General features: G+C 48.2%; 1 protein-coding gene and 1 long non-coding RNA gene across 4 annotated transcripts in view; one reads left to right on the top strand and one right to left on the bottom strand.

The window, feature by feature from the left end:
- The window catches only part of Tfap4 (transcription factor AP-4), a 43,862-nt gene that overhangs the window by 11,705 nt on the left and 14,679 nt on the right, over window positions 1-17,478 (bottom strand). The window lies entirely within an intron of this gene.
- On the top strand, window positions 11-17,373 carry LOC120887234 (uncharacterized). 3 transcript variants are annotated; one of them, XR_013427116.1, is made up of 6 exons: window positions 11-151; window positions 4,709-4,895; window positions 5,863-5,932; window positions 13,276-13,416; window positions 14,937-16,967; window positions 17,065-17,373. It is a non-coding gene; the product is annotated as an uncharacterized LOC120887234 (long non-coding RNA). The 3 variants fall into 3 exon arrangements; XR_013427115.1 differs by having other exon boundaries at window positions 4,709-5,932; XR_005730353.2 differs by lacking the exon at window positions 5,863-5,932.

A 17,478-nucleotide genomic window follows, 5' to 3' on the forward strand; every position in this document is an offset into this window, starting at 1 on the left:
GGGGGGCCGCCTGCAACCAGTGTCTGCAGACCTCCCAGACGGTGCAGGGGGCCCAGGGCTGCGGACCCGCTGGAGAAACGCGGCGTGAATTGAGCGAGCTGCGGCCCAGCTACATGCGCCACTATGGGTGATGAGGTCCATCAGCTGACAGGTTGGCAAGCATTGCAAAAAAAAAAAAAAAAAAGGCCATCCTCTGTGAGGGAGCCCAGTCTTTGCCGCTCGGGGTCCGCTGGGGACTGCCCAATGCAGGGTCTACTACGCTCACCAGGCCCCTGGGTCGGGATGGGGGACGTGAATGGGTTCCGCTTGCAGCAGCAGTGGGAAGGCGGCCTGGGATGCGTGCTTGGGCTTTCGCTTTTTCACGATTGCAACTACACGGAGTGGAGCCACTCTGGCGCGCTCCCTCCGAGCCGACCCAGGGCCCCCTGGAAACTTGCGTCACAGCCACCTCTTCCCACTTGTAACTTGGGGCTGACTCAGGAGGCCGACGAGCCTCCCCCCTCCGTCCCTGCCCTGCTGGCTGCCCGGACAGCTCCAGAGCCTAGGAATCCCGGAGTCAGGGAGGGGACCGCGAAGGCAGCGAGCTGGGCACCTGGGATGCTGCAGCTGCCCTGGGAAGCCTGGGGGCCAGGGAGCGGGGGCAGAACGGCGGCGGCGCCTTGGGACAGGCAGCCAGCGCAGCCCGGAGGTCTGATCATTGCTGCCGGGTCTCCCCCCACATTCCTCCTCTGCGGGCGGGGAACACTGCAGTTTCACACAACATAATGAAGCATGGACGGAACTTGCTCCTCCGCTAGGGTGCGCTCTGTACAAGGGGGTAATGGCATAGTGCCTTGAGGGGGACACTGTAGCGGCCAGTTTCCGTCCTCCGCCCCCACCCCCCACCTTCCGGCCACAGTCCCTCCCCTGGTTCAGGAAGCCCACGCCTGCCTTGGAATGTCCTCACCCCTGCCCACCGCCTTTCCCAATCCCATCCGCCTTCCAGGTTCCGCCCAAATCTCGCTTCCTAATTGAAATGCTCCTACTAATAACAATTGTAACAGTTATTATTAGGAAACATTATTGTTATTACGTATTGACAACGCTGTGTAGATGCCGCCAGTTTTGCATACATATTCTCCAGTACTCAAAACAACCTGTTAAGGCAGTTTCTCTGGATACTGATTCCAAAATCCCTAAGAGGCTTAATTGACAATGTAACAGTCCTTCCCCCGCCACCCCCGCCATACCGAGGATTGAACCCAGGAGCTTAACCACTGAACCACATCCCCAGCCCTTTATTTTTTATTTATTTTTTAAATAAGTTCTCACTAAGTTGCTGAGGCTGGCTTTGAACTCACAATCCTCTTGCCCCAGCCTCCCAAACCGCTGAGATTACAGGCTGCCAGTAAATGTAGCATCCTTGAGCTCTATCTACCTCAAGGGTATTGAATTGGCTGGGTGTTGCTGGGGAAGTTCATCTTTTACTCCCCTTGGACCAGGATATTCTGAGGCATCACTGACTCTTTACCATACCATTTTGCAGGTAAGAAGACTAATACTCACTAGAACCTCCTAAGCCCATGCCTTTTATACCCCACCACCCTTCCAACACTGTGATTGAGGTCTTGTTTTGTACTGAGATTTGCTTATGTGCAGGGGTGCTCCCTCCTGTCATGTTAAATGTAGCTTTAAAGTCATCTCTAGATGTCTACCTAGTCCAGTTTTGTCTCCCAGAGAACAGGGACTGTACTTTGGCCTTTTCTACCCAAAGAGGTAGCATTCCAGGGCCTGAAGGTACAGAGGAAACATGGGACTACTTTTTTGTTTCTCTTGGGAGTCGTTTCGGAGACCACACAGACACCTTGGAGTGCAATGAAATAGCAACACTTGGGAATCACAAAAAAAAAAAAAAAATCTGACATTCAAAAATAATCATGTCTTCATAACTTTATTTGGAGTGGGGATACTAGGGATTGAACTCAGAGGCACTCAACCACTAAGCCACATCCCCAGCCCTTTTCTGTATTTTATTTTGAGACAGGGTCTCACTGAATTGCTTAGCTCCTTGCTTCTGCTGAGGCTGGCTTAGAACTCTTGATCCTGCGTCAGGCTCCTGAGCCACTGGCTAGCACCACCACACAGCACTTTTTTCTTTTTTTTTTTCAAAATCACCAGGTAGGTGTTGTACATCCGTAATCCCAGAGACAGGCGGCTAAGGCTGGAGGATTGCAAGGTCAAAGCCAGCCTCAGCAATTTAGTGAGGCCCTAAGCAAAGGAACAAAAAAAGGCTGGAGACGTGGCTCAGTGGTTAAGCACTCCTGGATTCAATCACCAGTACCAAAATATTAATTAAAATTTAAAAATCAGGCTGGGGATGTGGCTCAAGCGGTAGCGCCCTCGCCTGGCATGCGTGCGGCCCGGGTTCGATCCTCAGCACCACATACCAACAAAGATGTTGTGTCCGCCAAGAACTAAAAAATAAATATAAAAAAAAATTTTTAAATCACTGCCCAAAATTTATGATGGGCAAAATGCTCACATCTTTTTTTTTTTTAATATTTTTAGTTGTTGATGGATCTTTATTTTATTTATTGGTATGTGGTGCTGAGAATCGAACCCAGTGCCTCACGCATGCTAGGCAAGCACTTTACCATGAGCCACAACCTCAACCCCTGGAATATAGCCATTCTTAAAATTATGATAGTTTGAGCTGGGCATAGTGGCACACATCTGTAATTCCAGGAGGCTGAGGCAGGAGGATCTCAAGTTCAATTCCAGCCCCAGCAAAAAAAAGCGAGGCACTAAGCAACTCAGTGAGACCCTTTCTCAAAATAAAATACATAATAGGGTTGGGGATGTGGCTCAGTGGCCGAGTGCCTCTGAGTTCAATCCCTAGCATCCCCCCAAAAATTATGATAGTTTGGGTTGGGGATATAGCTCAATGGTAGAGCACTTGCCTAACATGCATTAAGTCCTGGGTCTGATCCCCAGCACCACCAAAAAAAAAAAAAAAAAAAAGATATTTTGTTTATTGAATTTTTTCTTTTGCTTTAATTTTGATTCTTGCTGGGCACAGTGGTACATACCTAGGATCCCAGTGGCTCAGGTATCTGAGGCAAGAGGATTGCAAGTTCAAAGCCAGCGGCAACAACTTAGGAAGGCCCTAAGCAATTCAGTGAGACTCTGTCCTATAAATAAAATACGAAAAAGGGCTGGGTATGTGGTTCAGTGGTTAAGTGCTCCTGGATTCAATCCCTGGTACCAAATATAAATATTAAAAAAATTAAAATAAATAAAAATAAATTTTTTTAATTGATTGCATTAAAAATTGTTTCTCTTGCCAAGCACAGTGGTGCATGCCTATAATCACAGCAGCTCAGGAGGCTGAGGCAGAAAGATCAGAATTTCAAAGCCAAACTCAGCAACTTAGCGGAGGCCTTCAGCAACTTAGTGAGACCCTCAAAAAATAAAAAGAGCTGGGGGTGTGGCTGAGTGGTTCTGCACCCCAGGATTCAATCCCTGGTACAAAAAAAAAAATTTTTGTTTCCTTGATTACTGAGTTTTTGGTGCCTGCTATGTTTTGTCCTTCAACCGAGTGTCCCACTGGTCTCCCGTGAGTCCTGCTGTATGACAGTCCCCTCTTTTGCTGAGTGAAGTGGTTCACAATGACCAAGGCAAGAGGCAGCAAGGTCAGGGCTACCACCAAATTCTCTACATCCCCTCTGGGTCTGGACATGGATATCATTTTTACAGCTCTGCAGAGGAAGGTGGGAAACCTTTGCCCAACCTTGGAGAATTCCTGTTCTTGCTGCTTCTCCCTGCCTTAACAGGTGACAAACCCTGCAAGACAGAGGTCAAAGCAGACAAACTGTACTCAAAGAGCTCACAGCCTTCTTGTGGTGACAGGGAATGTGCTTAGGAAATGACCACACTTGGGGACACATACAATACTGGGCCACATAACTATACACTGAGCAATTTCTCCAGTGCCTGGAATGAATGACAGCTGGAAGAAGCACACATATCCCTATTCTTTTGACTAAGCCTAGTTCCCAGAGGGCACACTGGGAATGGCTTCACCATTTCTTTTTTTTTTTTTTTTTTTTTGGAGGGGGGGGCAGGGTAGGTACTGGAGATTGAACTCAGGGGCCCTTGACCACTGAGCCACATCCCCAGCCTTATTTTTTAAATTTTTTTGTATTTTATTTTATTAGTTTACTTTTAGGTGGTACTGAGGATTGAACCCAGTGCCTCATGCATGCTTAGCAAGCGCCCTGCAACTGAGCTACAGCCCCAGCTCCCCAACCCTATTTCTATTTTATTTAGTCTCACTGAGTTGCTTATGGTCTTGCTAAATTGCTAAGGCTGGCTTTGAACTCATGATCCTCCTACCTCAGCCTCACAAGCTGCTGGGATTACAGGCGTGCACCACCAAGCTCAGTGGCTTCACCATTTCTGCTAAGGCCCTTTCTTTCATTGGTGTCCCCAGCCCAGTGCCCTCCCATGCCTCAGAAGTACAAATCCAAACACTCCTTATCTGGTGCAGCCCAGTCCTATCCCCAAACTGAAATACCATCACTGGACACCACTCCTCCTCCCTAACCCCCTTCCATCACTTGTCCCTTTTCCAGCAGTAACATAAGGAGTCCCCAGATTCTGCTCCTTTTTCTTTTTTTTTTTTAAGAGAGAGTGTGAGAGAGAGAATTTTTCAATATTTATTTTCTAGTTCTCTGCGGACACAACATCTTCGTTTGTTTGTGGTGCTGAGGATCGAACCCGGGCCGCACTCACGCCAGGCGAGCGCGCTACCGATGGAGCCACATCCCCAGCCCCCAGATTCTGCTTCTTTGAGGATCTGTGCATCCCTCAGTCAAAACCTCTTCCCAAGTCCTAAAATAATTGCCTGGGCCACTGTGAGTAGTCAAAAGTACTCAGGAGGCTAAGGTCAGCCTGGGAAACAGCAAGATCTTGTCTCCACAAAGGTGAGGTAGGGCTGAGGGTGTGACTCAGGGCAGAAAGCTGGTATAGCACAAGACGAGACCCTGGTTTTGATCACCAGAAACAAACGCAAAAAGTGCCAAATTTATAAATCCAGGTATTAGCAGGGCTGCATTCCTCCAGAAAGTTCTAGGAGGTGTTTTCCTGCCTTTTCCCACCATCCTCCATCTTTAAGGTACACCCTTTCAACCTCTGCTTCTGTCCTCATATCCCTAAGTCTCACCTTCTTGCCTCCTACTTGTGATGACCTTGAACCCACCCAGATACCCAGAATAACCTCCTGATGGCAAAGCCCTTGGTGGCATCTTCACCTTTGCCATGCGAAATGACGTTCCCATATATCTTGAAGGTTAGGGTGAACATCTGAGGGGGACTTATTCTATCTGCCACATCATTCTTTTTCTTCTTTTTTTTTTTTTTTGTTTTCTTTCTTTTCGTGAGGGTTTCTGTTATATATATGTGTATGTATAATATATATATATACATATTGCTTTTATTTATTTATTTATTTTTAAAGAGAGAGTGAGAGAGGAGAGAGAGAGAGAGAGAGAGAGAGAGAGAGAGAGAGAGAGAGAATTTTTAATATTTATTTTTTAGTTCTCGGCGGACACAACATCTTTGTTGGTATGTGGTGCTGAGGATGGAACCCGGGCCGCACGCATGCCAGGCGAGCGTGCTACCGCTTGAGCCACATCCCCAGCCCATCGAATACTATTTGCTATATAATTTTTTTTTTCAACACTGTACCACACATTTTAACCCTTTTGGGATTGTCCCACAGTCTCTTAAGGAAGAAAGGAAATGCTAACATTAGAAAAATTCTGAGCTAGCTTTTTCTTTTCCTTTTTTTTTTTGAAAATTTTTTTAATATTTATTTTTTAGTTTTGGGCGGACACAACATCTTTGTTTGTATGTGGTGCTGAGGATCGAACCCGAGCCGCACGCATGCCAGGTGAGCGCGCTACCGCTTTGAGCCACATCCCCAGCCCTACATATTGCTTTTAGTTTGTGGACCATTGTATGCCCATGTTCACAATACGTTCATGTTCATATTATTTACCATAACCAAAAGCTACAACAAAGGGCTGGAGTCGTAGCACAGCTGTAGAGTGCTTACTTAGCATGTGTGAGGCACTGGGTTTGATTTTCAGTACCATATATATAAAAATAGCAGCCAGGACCCCTCCAATGACAACTAAAAAAAAAAAAAAAAAAAAAAAAAAAAAAAGCTACAACATGGCCATGGTGCGGTGGTGCACACCTGTAATTCCAGTGGCTCAGGAGGCTGAGGCAGGAGGATTGAGAATTCAAAGCCAGCCTCAGCAAAAGCAAGGTGCTAAGCAACTCAGTGAGACCCTGTCTTTAAATAAAATACAAAAACAGGGCTGGGGATGTGACTCAGTGAGTGAGCGCCCCTGAGTTCAATCCTTGGTAACCCCCCCCAAAAAAAAAGCTTCAACATGGATGAATCTTGAAAACATGTTAAGTGGGGGCAGGGGGAGAGAAAAGGTCATATGTCCTATGATTCTGTTTCTATGAACTGTCTAGAACAGTTACATCCATAGAGGCAGAAAGTGGATTAGTGGTGCCAGGGTATGGGGGTTGGAGGATAAAGGGATGAATGCCAGTGGGCATAGGGTTTATGTTTGGGTGATGAAAGTGTTCTAAAATTAGTGACAGTTGCACAACTCTGTCGATACACTAGAAAGCACTGAATTCTATAACTTAAATGGGTGAATTATGTAGCATGTGAATTATATCTAATAAAGCTATTTTTGGCAATTTTTTCCCCCCAGCTCTGTGGATCAAACCCAGGGCCTTGCACATGCTAAGCATATGCTCTACCACTAGCTCTACCACCAGGCTACAGAGCTGCTATTTAAAAACAGAAGTCCAGGGGGTCTCAGAGCAGTGGGCTCAGGGCTTCTTTCCTCAGCCACAGTGGGACTTTCCTCCCTGGCCTGGGGTCCTGGCTGCTTTGAGGGTTCCAGCAGCCCTTCTTAGCCCCAACAACACCCTCCTTTTAGGCTGGTTGGGAGTTGCTGATTGAGAAATGTGGAATCAAGAACTGTAGCCACAAGGGAGCGCTGTCAGCAAGGGGGCTGCTGCAGGATGTATTTTTGTGTGTGTGGTGCTAGGGATCCAACCCGGGCTCTGCACATGCTAGGCAAGCACCCCTCCACCGTGCCATGCTCCTGGCCTGGCTGCAGATTTTGACTCTACAAGCAGCAGCACCCTGTGGAGAGGGGATAGATTTTTCTCATTTCTAAACTATATATGAATATGTATTTCTAAAATATATATTCATTCAACTGGAAAGGATTACACCAGGCTGAGGGTCACTGGAGATCACAGAGAATTGTACTCCCAAAGATGGGGGGAACATGAAGGAGGATTAGAGCAAGTTAAGAGTCTTTCTGAGGACATTCAGAGAACTAGAAATGGAATCTAACAGGAATCTATGTGCCCAAACTTAATTTGAGGCTTTTTCTTGTACGCACATATTCCAGGAGCAGTGGATGGACCAGATCGCTTTTGTCCTGATATGCTTTGGTGCATGTGGGGAACCAGAACCTGTTGGGAGCTGGGCAGGTGTGAGGAGGGGTAGACAGATATCAGAGGATAGCAACAGGATGAGAACCATAGAAGCAAAAAGTCCCTGCCTGGGGAAGGAACTTGAGTGTTCCCAGGAAGGCAGAATGAGGGTGGGGCCACAGGGCAAAGTCATATTAGACTCTGGTCTAATATGACCAGATGCCCTGGTCCCCTCTCCTGCTCTGTGCTCATGAAGAGCTCTGGACCAACCAGACTGAGACCCCCAAACACTAGGGGGCGCTCAGCACACACACACACTCTGCTGGGTGGGCAAGCAGTAGCTGAACACAGTTGGGGAAATCAAGGCAGTATTGGGGTGGAGGTGGAGGCTGGACTCTTCATGCTCCCAAAGCCCTGCAGATCCAGGTGGTGCCTAGCAATCTAGGAGCCTCAAAGGGCCTGACCTCTGGGTGCCCACCTCCTTCACCTGTCCCCATCTAATTCACTTCAGTCATAAGCAAGCTACTGAAAACAAGGTGTTCAAATGAAGGGAGTCTACCCTTGTCCCCCACCCTCTGCTCCAATGTGGTGGGCACCTGCCCTTGTCTCCCTCTTCCCTGCTGATCCTTCTTTTTTTTTTTTTTTAATATTTATTTATTTATTTTTTAGTTTTCGGCTGACACAACATCTTTGTTTGTATGTGGTGCTGAGGATCGAACCCGGGCCGCACGCATGCCAGGCGAGTGCGCTACCGCTTGAGCCACATCCCCAGCCCCTGATCCTTCTTTTTTTAATATTATTTTTTAGGTGTAGATGGACACAACACAATGCCTTTATTTTTATGTGGTGCTGAGGATCCAACCAGGGTCCTGCCTGTGCTAGGCAAGTACTCTACCGCTGAGCCGCAATCCCAGCCCCTGGTCCTTCTTTTCAACATGTAGCTCCTCTGCTTCCTCCCACCTCAGCTGGTTAAGGATTGTCTCTGAGGGAAGCATCTCTCTGCTTCTCAGTATGTGACAGGAGGAACCCAGAGCCTTGGCTGTGTCAATTGGGCTGTCCCCTTTTATAAATACTCAAGTGGTAGCTGTGCAGATGTACTATTTCTTTTTCAGATAGAAAAGCTGTCTAACTGCTTCCTAAATTGATTCTCTGTAAGGCAGTGAGGACAGTTATAATAATTCAATCGCGTAGATCAGCAGCCCGAGGCATGTGGACATGGAAGACCCTCGAAAAATTAGTAGAGAAGATTGAACCAGAACAGAGGCACCTGCTGCCCAGCAGAGCCCTTTCACCAGGAGCAAAGGAGGTGGGGAGGACAGAGTCTCAGGTGTCCAGTTATTCTTATAAAAGAATAACCAGCCAAGGGGCTGAGGGAATGTGGCTGGAGAGGGCCAAGGGTCAGAGGAGGCTCAGGAGGAACTAGGAGGGAGGGTTTGAGGTTCAAGAGAAAAATAGGGGGGCTGGGGATGTGGCTCAAGCGGTAGCGTGCTCGCCTGGCATGCGTGCGGCCCAGGTTCGATCCTCAGCACCACATACCAACAAAGATGTTGTGTCTGCCGAGAACTAAAAAATAAATATTAAAAAAAAATTCTCTCTCTCTCCTCTCTCACTCTATCTTTAAAAAAAAAAAAAATTTAAAAAAAAAAAAAAAAAAAAAAAAAAAAAAAAAAAGAAAAATAGGGAACAGAGGGCGACTGGAGAGAACTAGGAAGTGCCGTCTCCGTCTCTAGTATCAGGGTTGGGGGTCAGCTAGCTGATCTCCACTGAGTGGACAGAGGTGGGTGAGAAACAGCAGAATACTAAGTCCCTTTTTAATATTTTTTTTTCTGTTGCTAGGGATTGAATGCAGGGCTTCAGGCATGGTAGCTAGGCATGTGCTCTACCACTGAGTTACTCCCCAACCCATTCCTTTTTATTATATTATTTAATTACTCATTTTGTTACTGGAGCCAATTCCCTTTTCAGATTGGAAAAGAAAGGTCTGGAACTCCCAGGAGCAGAGGTGCATCCCTGTAATCCCAGCGACTCCAGAGGCTGAGGCAGGAGGATTGCAAGTTTGAGGCCAGCCTTAACAACTCAGTGAAACCCTGTCTCAAAATAAAATGATAGGAGGTGGGGATGTAGCTCAGTGGTAGAGCACCCCTGGTTCAATCACTAGCACCACCAGAAAAATAAAATAAAATTTAGAAAAATAAAGAGCTGGACTGCTCTAGTTGGAAACCCGACTTGTAGGGCTCCAAGGTGGAAGCCGCAGCCAGGGAAGGGAGCTGCTTTCCCTGGGGAGGGGCAGCCTCAGCGGCACATGTGGGCAGCAGCATCCATGGGCCTGCTGTGTGTGAGGGCCGCTCCAGAGGACTTACTTGTTTCATCCTCACTACACACCTCAAGTGCTATCCTTGCACTCTAGGGACTTGCCCATAATCATGGCTAGTAAGTGCCAGGGCTCAGAGTCTTTCAGGCTCCTTCCAGTCACCCTGTGAGCTGCCCTGGAGAGTAGCTTCCACACTGACCTCTGAACTCAAAAGAGCTCACCTGGCCCTGGTGGCCCAGTCCTGGCCGAGTAAGCTGGGTGCCAGAGGAGAGTCCTGCTGGGGGCAGTGAGGGATAGGGAGGGAGAATCACGGCCATGCATAAAATGACAAGGTCAATTACAAGGTGATATATAATCTGAGCTCTGCCGTCTACTGCCAGTACCCAGTCGGTCAAAGGAAGGACAATTTGTAGGGCTCAGGGAAGTTGTTGGCTTCAGGTTTCCACAGACAGGCAGGCAGGAGGAAAGATAAGCACTGTAGCATGTGGGGGGCAGAGAAACTGGTCTTAGGATGGCTCTGTGCCCACTCAAGCCTTCAGGCCTGCAGCCCTTCCCAGCAGCGCCGCCGCTGCGCCCAGCACACGGGGGGTTAACATCTCCTGGTGCAACCGCCTGGGCAGTAGCAGCAAGAGCACAGGCTGCCAGTAACTCAGAAGCTGAAATGTGAGAAGCAGGACGCCAGGGGCAGGGCTGGGAAGGCTGAGCGAGCAGGAGCAACAGCAAGAGGAGAGGGTTTCCCTGGCAGGAGCCAGAGCAGGCTGCCTGGACCTCCTTTCCTTGGCTCAGGTCCCCGCCCTGTGGCTGCCCCTCCTGCCTCAGGCTGGGAGCTGTGGCACCCACACAGGGTGGTGCCTGGTCATCATCCAAACCCTTCAGCTGCCAGGCAGCAGGGTCCCAACCTCGACTTCGCCCACCTCACTCAGAACTGACCACGGAAGCCTCCCAGGCGACCTAGCCTCCTGCTGCTCAAGGCCAGCAAGAGATGCAAGGCTGCCTTTGAACAAGGACCACAGCAGCAAGGGCCAGCTAAGAGAGGCGAGGTGCTGGGCCACCAGCCATTCACTTAGTCAATACCCCAGCTCTCCTGTGAGGACCGACTATTATTGTGACCCCCAGTGAACCAGGGCTCACAGGTTCAGAAAATTTTCTAAAAGCCACACTGCCAGAAAATGAGACAGCTGACTTGAACCTGGACTTGTCTATAGCTAGACTCAGACCCACCACGCCATGGGGACAGATGGAAGAAGTTCATTACCAGGTTAGCAAAGGTCTGTGTGCCAAACCCACAGAAAGCAAGAAATGGAACACAGCCCTGGGACCCAAAGGAAGTGGTCCACAACAAACAAAAGGGCCAGCAGCTTCTGGGACTGCCATCCCCTGAGGGGGTCAGGCTAAGAACAGCACACCAAGGAAGTGAGGGTCAGGGATTCTGCAGCAGCAGGAGGGACTGCCTTAATCCCCAGAGGTGCATCCTCTGGGCCACAGACCACTGCTGGGTGCTCAACTAGACAGGTCACGGAGGTTTCTGAGGTTTGAGGTTTGCACAGCCTGTTTGAAGAGTCAGCAACATTTGGGGACAGGAGCACTCCGCAAGGCAGCGCCAACAAGGACCAGAAATGACTCTGGAGGCATCACAGCCACAGTGAGCCAGACAGTCCAAGCGCCAACCTGAGCCTGGCCTCATCTCAGCTCTAGAACCTCGGTTTCCCTGACTGAAGAAGGGAGAGGATGCCAGGAAGGGCCGGCCCTGCAGGGTCGCTGTGAAGGTTAAGTGAGGTCTTTGTCAGAGAGTCCTTAAAGAATAAAGGCGGAGGGGCTCAGGCCTAGCACCTGCTAGGCCCTTGGGTTCCATCCCCCCAGGACAGGGGAAGAAAAAAAGAAGAGGTCTTAAAATTGAAAACCTAAGGGGCTGGGTTCAATCCTCAACACCACATAAATAAATAAATGAAAGGTATTGTGTCCAGCTACAACTAAACATTTTTTTTTTTTTTAATTGAAAACCTAGGGCTGGGGATATCGTTCAGTTGGTAGAGTGCTTCCCTCACAAGTACAAAGCCCTGGGTTCAATCCCCAGCACCACAAAAAAAAAAAAAAAAAAAAAGAAAATAAAATTGAAAATCTATATCCATACAAAAGTTCACACATACATATTCATAGCTAGGTTATTCATAACAGCCAAAGGTAGAAGCAACCCTTAATGTCTATCGATAGCTGACAAAGGAGCTACAATGGAATATTATTCAGAGTTAAAAGGAATAAGGAGGAATCTGTGGCACAAACCTGTAATTCCAGCTACTCAGAAGGCTGAGGCAGGAGGATCACAAGATTGAGGCCAGCCTGGGCAACTTAGAAAGACACTATCTCAAAATAAGAAACAAAAAGACCTGGGGATGTAACTCCGTGGTAGAGCACTCCTGGGTTCCATCCCCAGTATCCTTTAAAAAAAATGTAGCTATCCTTTAGCTTCAGGGAATAGGTCACATAACAGAAGAAACCAGGTGAACACATTTAAAAAAACATTTGAGCAGGGCGTGATGGCATGCCCCTACGATCCCAGTGACTCTGGAGGCTGAGGCAGGAGGATCGAAAAGTTAAAACCAGCCTCAGCAACTTGGCAAGGCCCTAAGCAACTTAATGAGACTCTGTTTCAAAATAAAAAATAGAAAAGGCTGGGGATGTGGCACAATGGTAGAGCACTTATGTAGCATGTATGAGTCACTGGGTTTGATTCTCAGCATCACATAAAAATAAATAAATAGATAGATAAATAAATAAATAAATATAGGTATCAAGTCCATCTACAACTTAAAAAAAAAAAACCTGGGATATTGCTCAGTGGTTAAGTGTGCTTGGGTTTGATCTCTGCCCCCTCCCCTCAAAAAAAAAAAAATTTTTTTTTTTTAAGAAGTGAGCTATGGTAGCCCATGTCTGTGATCCCATTGATTGAGAAGGCTGAGACAGGATTGAGGCCAGCCTGGGCAATTTAATGAGACCCTGTCTCAAAAAATAAAAAGGACTGGGGATGTGGGGATGTAGCTCACAGGTAGAATTCCTCTGGGTTCAATTCCCAGTACAATTCCCACCAAAAGAGAGAAAGAAAGAAAGAAGGCTGGGGATGTGGCTCAAGCGGTAGCACGCTCGCCTGGCATGCGTGAGGCCCGGGTTCGATCCTCAGCACCACATACAAACAAAGATGTTGTGTCCGCCGAGAACTAAAAAATAAATATTAAAAATTCTCTCTCTCTCTCTCCTCTCTCACTCTCTCTTTAAAAAAAAAAAAAGAAAGAGAGAAAGAAAGAAAGAAAGAAAGAAAGAGAGAAAGAAAGAAAGAAAGAAAGAAAGAAAGAAAGAAAGAAAGAAAGAAAGAAAGAAAGAAAGAAAGAAAGAAAGAAAGGGCTGAGTAGCGAGAACCTGGCAAAGCCAAGGAGTTGCATGTTCTGTGTCTGCAGGATATGGACGAGTGACCAGATGGCTGTGCAGTCATACAGGAATCACTGACCATCGTGTTGACACATTGAACCCAAGACCAGTCATGAAGATGAGAATTACCAGGGGTTTGAAAAGCTATCCAGAAAAACTTCTTTGAGGAGGTGGGAATGGAACTGGAATCGAGACTGGGAGGACTTGGGTGGAGCCAGGGAGGACTTGGGTGGAGCCAGGGACAGGTCAGCACCACAGCCTGGGGCAGCTTAGAGGTGTGATAGCGAGCAGAGCTGGCAGCAATAGAGGTCACTGAGCTGGGGATGGCACGCTGGTTCTAACACGCTGCCCCAAGCTAGTTCCAATAGGTGTTTTGCTCCAGTGATTCACAAACAGCAGCAAAAGGTCAGAGGAGGCCTGCCCTCCACCTCCCAGAAACTCCTGAAGCCCAGGAGAACAGAGATGTCCTGCAAGACTGATCCAGGGACCTTCCAATGTCAGATGGCCAGACATCCTCCTGATGTAGCTGGGGAGGCACAGGGACAGCAGCTCCTTGGAGCTGAGGTCTCCAGGGCCCCTCCTCCAGCCACCAGCAGGCTGAAGGTGGGGGAGGTGACTTCCAGAAGCAGGCCTGAGCCTGCAGGCCCTGCAGCTGGGGCACACACACTGGGACTGGACTGTGTTTCTCTCCTTCCACCCTCTTTGCCCCCAGCCTCCATCCTGCATTGCCCTCAGCCTCCTGGGGGGTGGGGTGGGGAACATGTCAAACAATATAGCACACCTCAGGGATCAGAAAGGGGGCTGTACACACGCACACGCACACACAGCATCCTTGCATATCATATAGAACCCAAGAGAAAGGGACTGGGTGATAGTTATCACTGGCTGTACCTCCTTGTGACCAGCCATGTGCCAAGGGATTTTCATGCATTATCTTATTCAATTCTTAAAAGAACTGGAGATTTCATAGATGAAGAAAATGAGCTTCAGAGCTTAAGGCAGAGACTTAACCAAAGGTACACCCTGATAGGTAAAATCCCACAAAGCCAGGCTCAATGCCTGGTACAAGTCCCAATAACCAGTCCCAGGCAGGCAGCAGCAGAGCTACAGTATTGTTCCTCTGGGGTCCCTACTCCTATATTCTGCATACAACTCCCAGGGTGCCAACCCTGTCTGGGGTGGGTTCCTGACCCACACCCATCTTATCAGCTGCATGATGATCCTTTCAGAAATGAGCTGGTACCCAACTCTGGTCAAGGAGAGACAAACTTAGGATCTTGCTGGAACCCATGAGAAAAGTAGGCTGGGAAGTCACGGGCCTATAATGTCACAGTCTCCCCTGTGACATTAGGAGGTGCTGGCGTGAAAGTAAAGGGAATGCAGAGGAAACTTGGCTGAGAGATGCAAGCCAGTGTCAGCATCCCAGACCCAGCTAGCCCTTAGCCCTCGCAATTACAGGATGTGTTAAGTAACTGTCTTTGAACCCAGGTCTGACTGCTGAGCTCCCCGCCCCTTTCCCTGCCCCAGGCTATACCAGTAGAGGCTACTGTAGCTCCAGAGCTGGGTCAAGGCTACAGCTGGGTCTGCACCTCTCTCTTAGGCCCTGGAAGTAGGTGATAGATCCTCTCAGCCCCCTCTTAAGGCAATTCCATGTTTCCATTTGACCTTCAAAGTTGGCATCTGCTTGCAGGAATCCATCTCTCTCCTCCTGGAATTCAGTCTCCAGATGTCAGACCCAAGGCAGCGGCGGCAGCAGCACATGGCTCCCCCCAGAGTGAATCAGCCACATTCCAAAGGTGCAAACACAGACGCCACGCCCGCCCGAGGCAGCCTGGGGCTGGAGACTTCCTCCCCAGGCCTGGCAGCCCAGCACCCCCTCCCCTCTTGCTGTTTCCCAGCCAGACCAAGCTGTGGGCTTCCTTTCCAGAGACATTCTACTGGCACTGGAACCCGCAGAGAGCATGCTGCTGGGCCAGAGAAACTCTGGGCCTATAGGCTGCTTCCCCAACACCAGCCACTGACCCCAGCCTGGACCAGCGTGCTCACAGCTGTTATCAATATACATGGGTTCGTTCATTCAGCAGGTATTTATTGAGCACCTACCACATGGGGAACAAGATACAAACAAGCACAACCTCATGGAGCTCAGTTGAGCAAGAGAGTCACGCAAAACCAAGTCCACAGACAGAAAAGAATTCTAAGGGGGAAGAAATGGGCTGACAGAGGACAAAGTGACAAAGGGAGGGTTATGCTATGGGTGGTGAGGCCTGTCTTGATTGGGGACATGCCATGTGAGTTGAGACCCTGAAGGATGAAAAGAAACCTCCTCCTTCCAGTCACTTCTTGGCGATCCTTTCAGGAGAACCATTGCAGTATTACCCCTATGTACTGCCTCCCCGCACTTAGGAAGTTCTTTTTGTTTGTTTCTTCCTTTCTTCTTCTTCTTCTTCTTTTTTTTTTTTTTTTTGTACCAGAGATTAAACCCAGGGGTGCTTAACCATTGAGCTACACCCCCAATTCTTTTTTATTGTTTATTGTGACACAAGGTCTCGAAGAGTTGCTTAGGTCCTCTGTTGCTGAGGCTGGCCTCAAACTTGGGATCCTCCGGCCTCAACCTTCCAAGCCACTGGAATAATTCAGACTTTGATTATGCCTCAGTATATAGTTCAGTGATTTTCAGTATATTCATGATGTTGTGCATCTATCATGACAATCAATTTCAGAATATTTCATCATCAAAAAAAAAAAAACCCTGCTTAGAGTCACTCCCTATAGATTAGGGGCCCCACCAGCCCCTAATCTATTTTCATATTCTGGACATTACATATAAAAAGAATTACACAATACCTAGTTCTTTGTGGCTGGCTTCTTTCCTTCAGCATGTAACATGAATCAGTGCTTCACTTCTTTTTATGGCTAAATAATATTCCACTGTGAGAACAGACCTCAATTTGTTTATCTCTTCATCAGTTGATAGACATTGTTTCTGCTTTTTGGCTATTAGAAATAATGCTGTAATAGGTATTTCCATACACGTTTTGGTGTGGATATATCTTTTCATTTCCACCTAGGAGTAGAACTGCTGGGTCATCCGGTAAGTAGGCTTAAACTTTTTTTTTTTTTTCCTTCTCAGTACTGGGAATTGAACCCAGGACCTTATGCATGCTAGGCAAGTCTCTACCACTGAGCAACACCCCTGACCCCTATGTAACCTTTTGAGGGTCTGTCAGAGGTTTCAAAGTGGCTTAGGATGTCCTCCCCAGTGTCTCAGTGTTGCAATCCCTCCAAATCCTTTACAACACTTGTTTGTTTTTGCAGTACTGGGGACTGAGCTCTGGGCCATGCACATGCAAACACTCTACCATTTAGCTACATCCCTAGTCCTTTTTAAAAATTATTTTGAGAAAGAGTTCCGCTAAATTGCCCAGGTTGCCCTTGAACTTGCCATCCTCCTGCCTCAGCCTCCTGAATTGCTGGGATTACAGGCATGTGCCACCAGGCCCGGCAACACTTGTTTTTTTTGTTTTTATTATAGCCATCCTCAAGGGTGTGAAGTGGCATCTCCCTGAGGTCTTGGTTTGCAGTTTGCCTCAGGAACCTCAGTGCTGAGGCCAGTGTCAATGGAGGAAGCTCGTGGATCTTTGGGCCTCAGCAACACTACCCAAACCCTCTTCATTCTAAACCCAAACTAGGTGAACTGTGGATAATGGAGGGGAACTTGGTGAGTAGGGACAAGCTTGTGAGTGCTTCTAGAGAGTCTGACATGGCCTGGGTTGGGGGGGACCCAAGGCCCAGTAAAACATGGTGGCTTCTTCCAGGTGATCCATCTGCTCTCAAACTGGCCTGTGTGTCGGGGTGCCCAACGGCAACCCCATTCCAACCCTGCCCACACTGCCCGCTTGGCCAAGGACCCCAATGCCTCCAAACCCTACATCGGTTCTGCAGTGATCCAGCTCCCTGCTACGATGCCTGCTGCTTGAAGGCCTTCATGTAAAAGGAGCAGCTGGGGAGCCAGCTGGAGGGTTCCCTGCTGTGTTCCCAAGAGCAGACAGAGGAAGAGCGGTGTCTTGGGCAAGTTTCTACACAACTCTTCCTCTCTGACCCCCATTAAATGTCAGGATATGAGGGCACAGCTTCACCTGTTTGTTCGCCCCTACGTCACCAGGGAATAGGCAGGCCACAGATATCTGTTGAATAAATGTATGAACAGAATGTAAGGAGAACCAGGACTG

The sequence above is a fragment of the Ictidomys tridecemlineatus genome, chromosome 10 (genome assembly GCF_052094955.1).
Source record: "Ictidomys tridecemlineatus isolate mIctTri1 chromosome 10, mIctTri1.hap1, whole genome shotgun sequence".
Lineage (NCBI taxonomy): Eukaryota > Metazoa > Chordata > Mammalia > Rodentia > Sciuridae > Ictidomys > Ictidomys tridecemlineatus.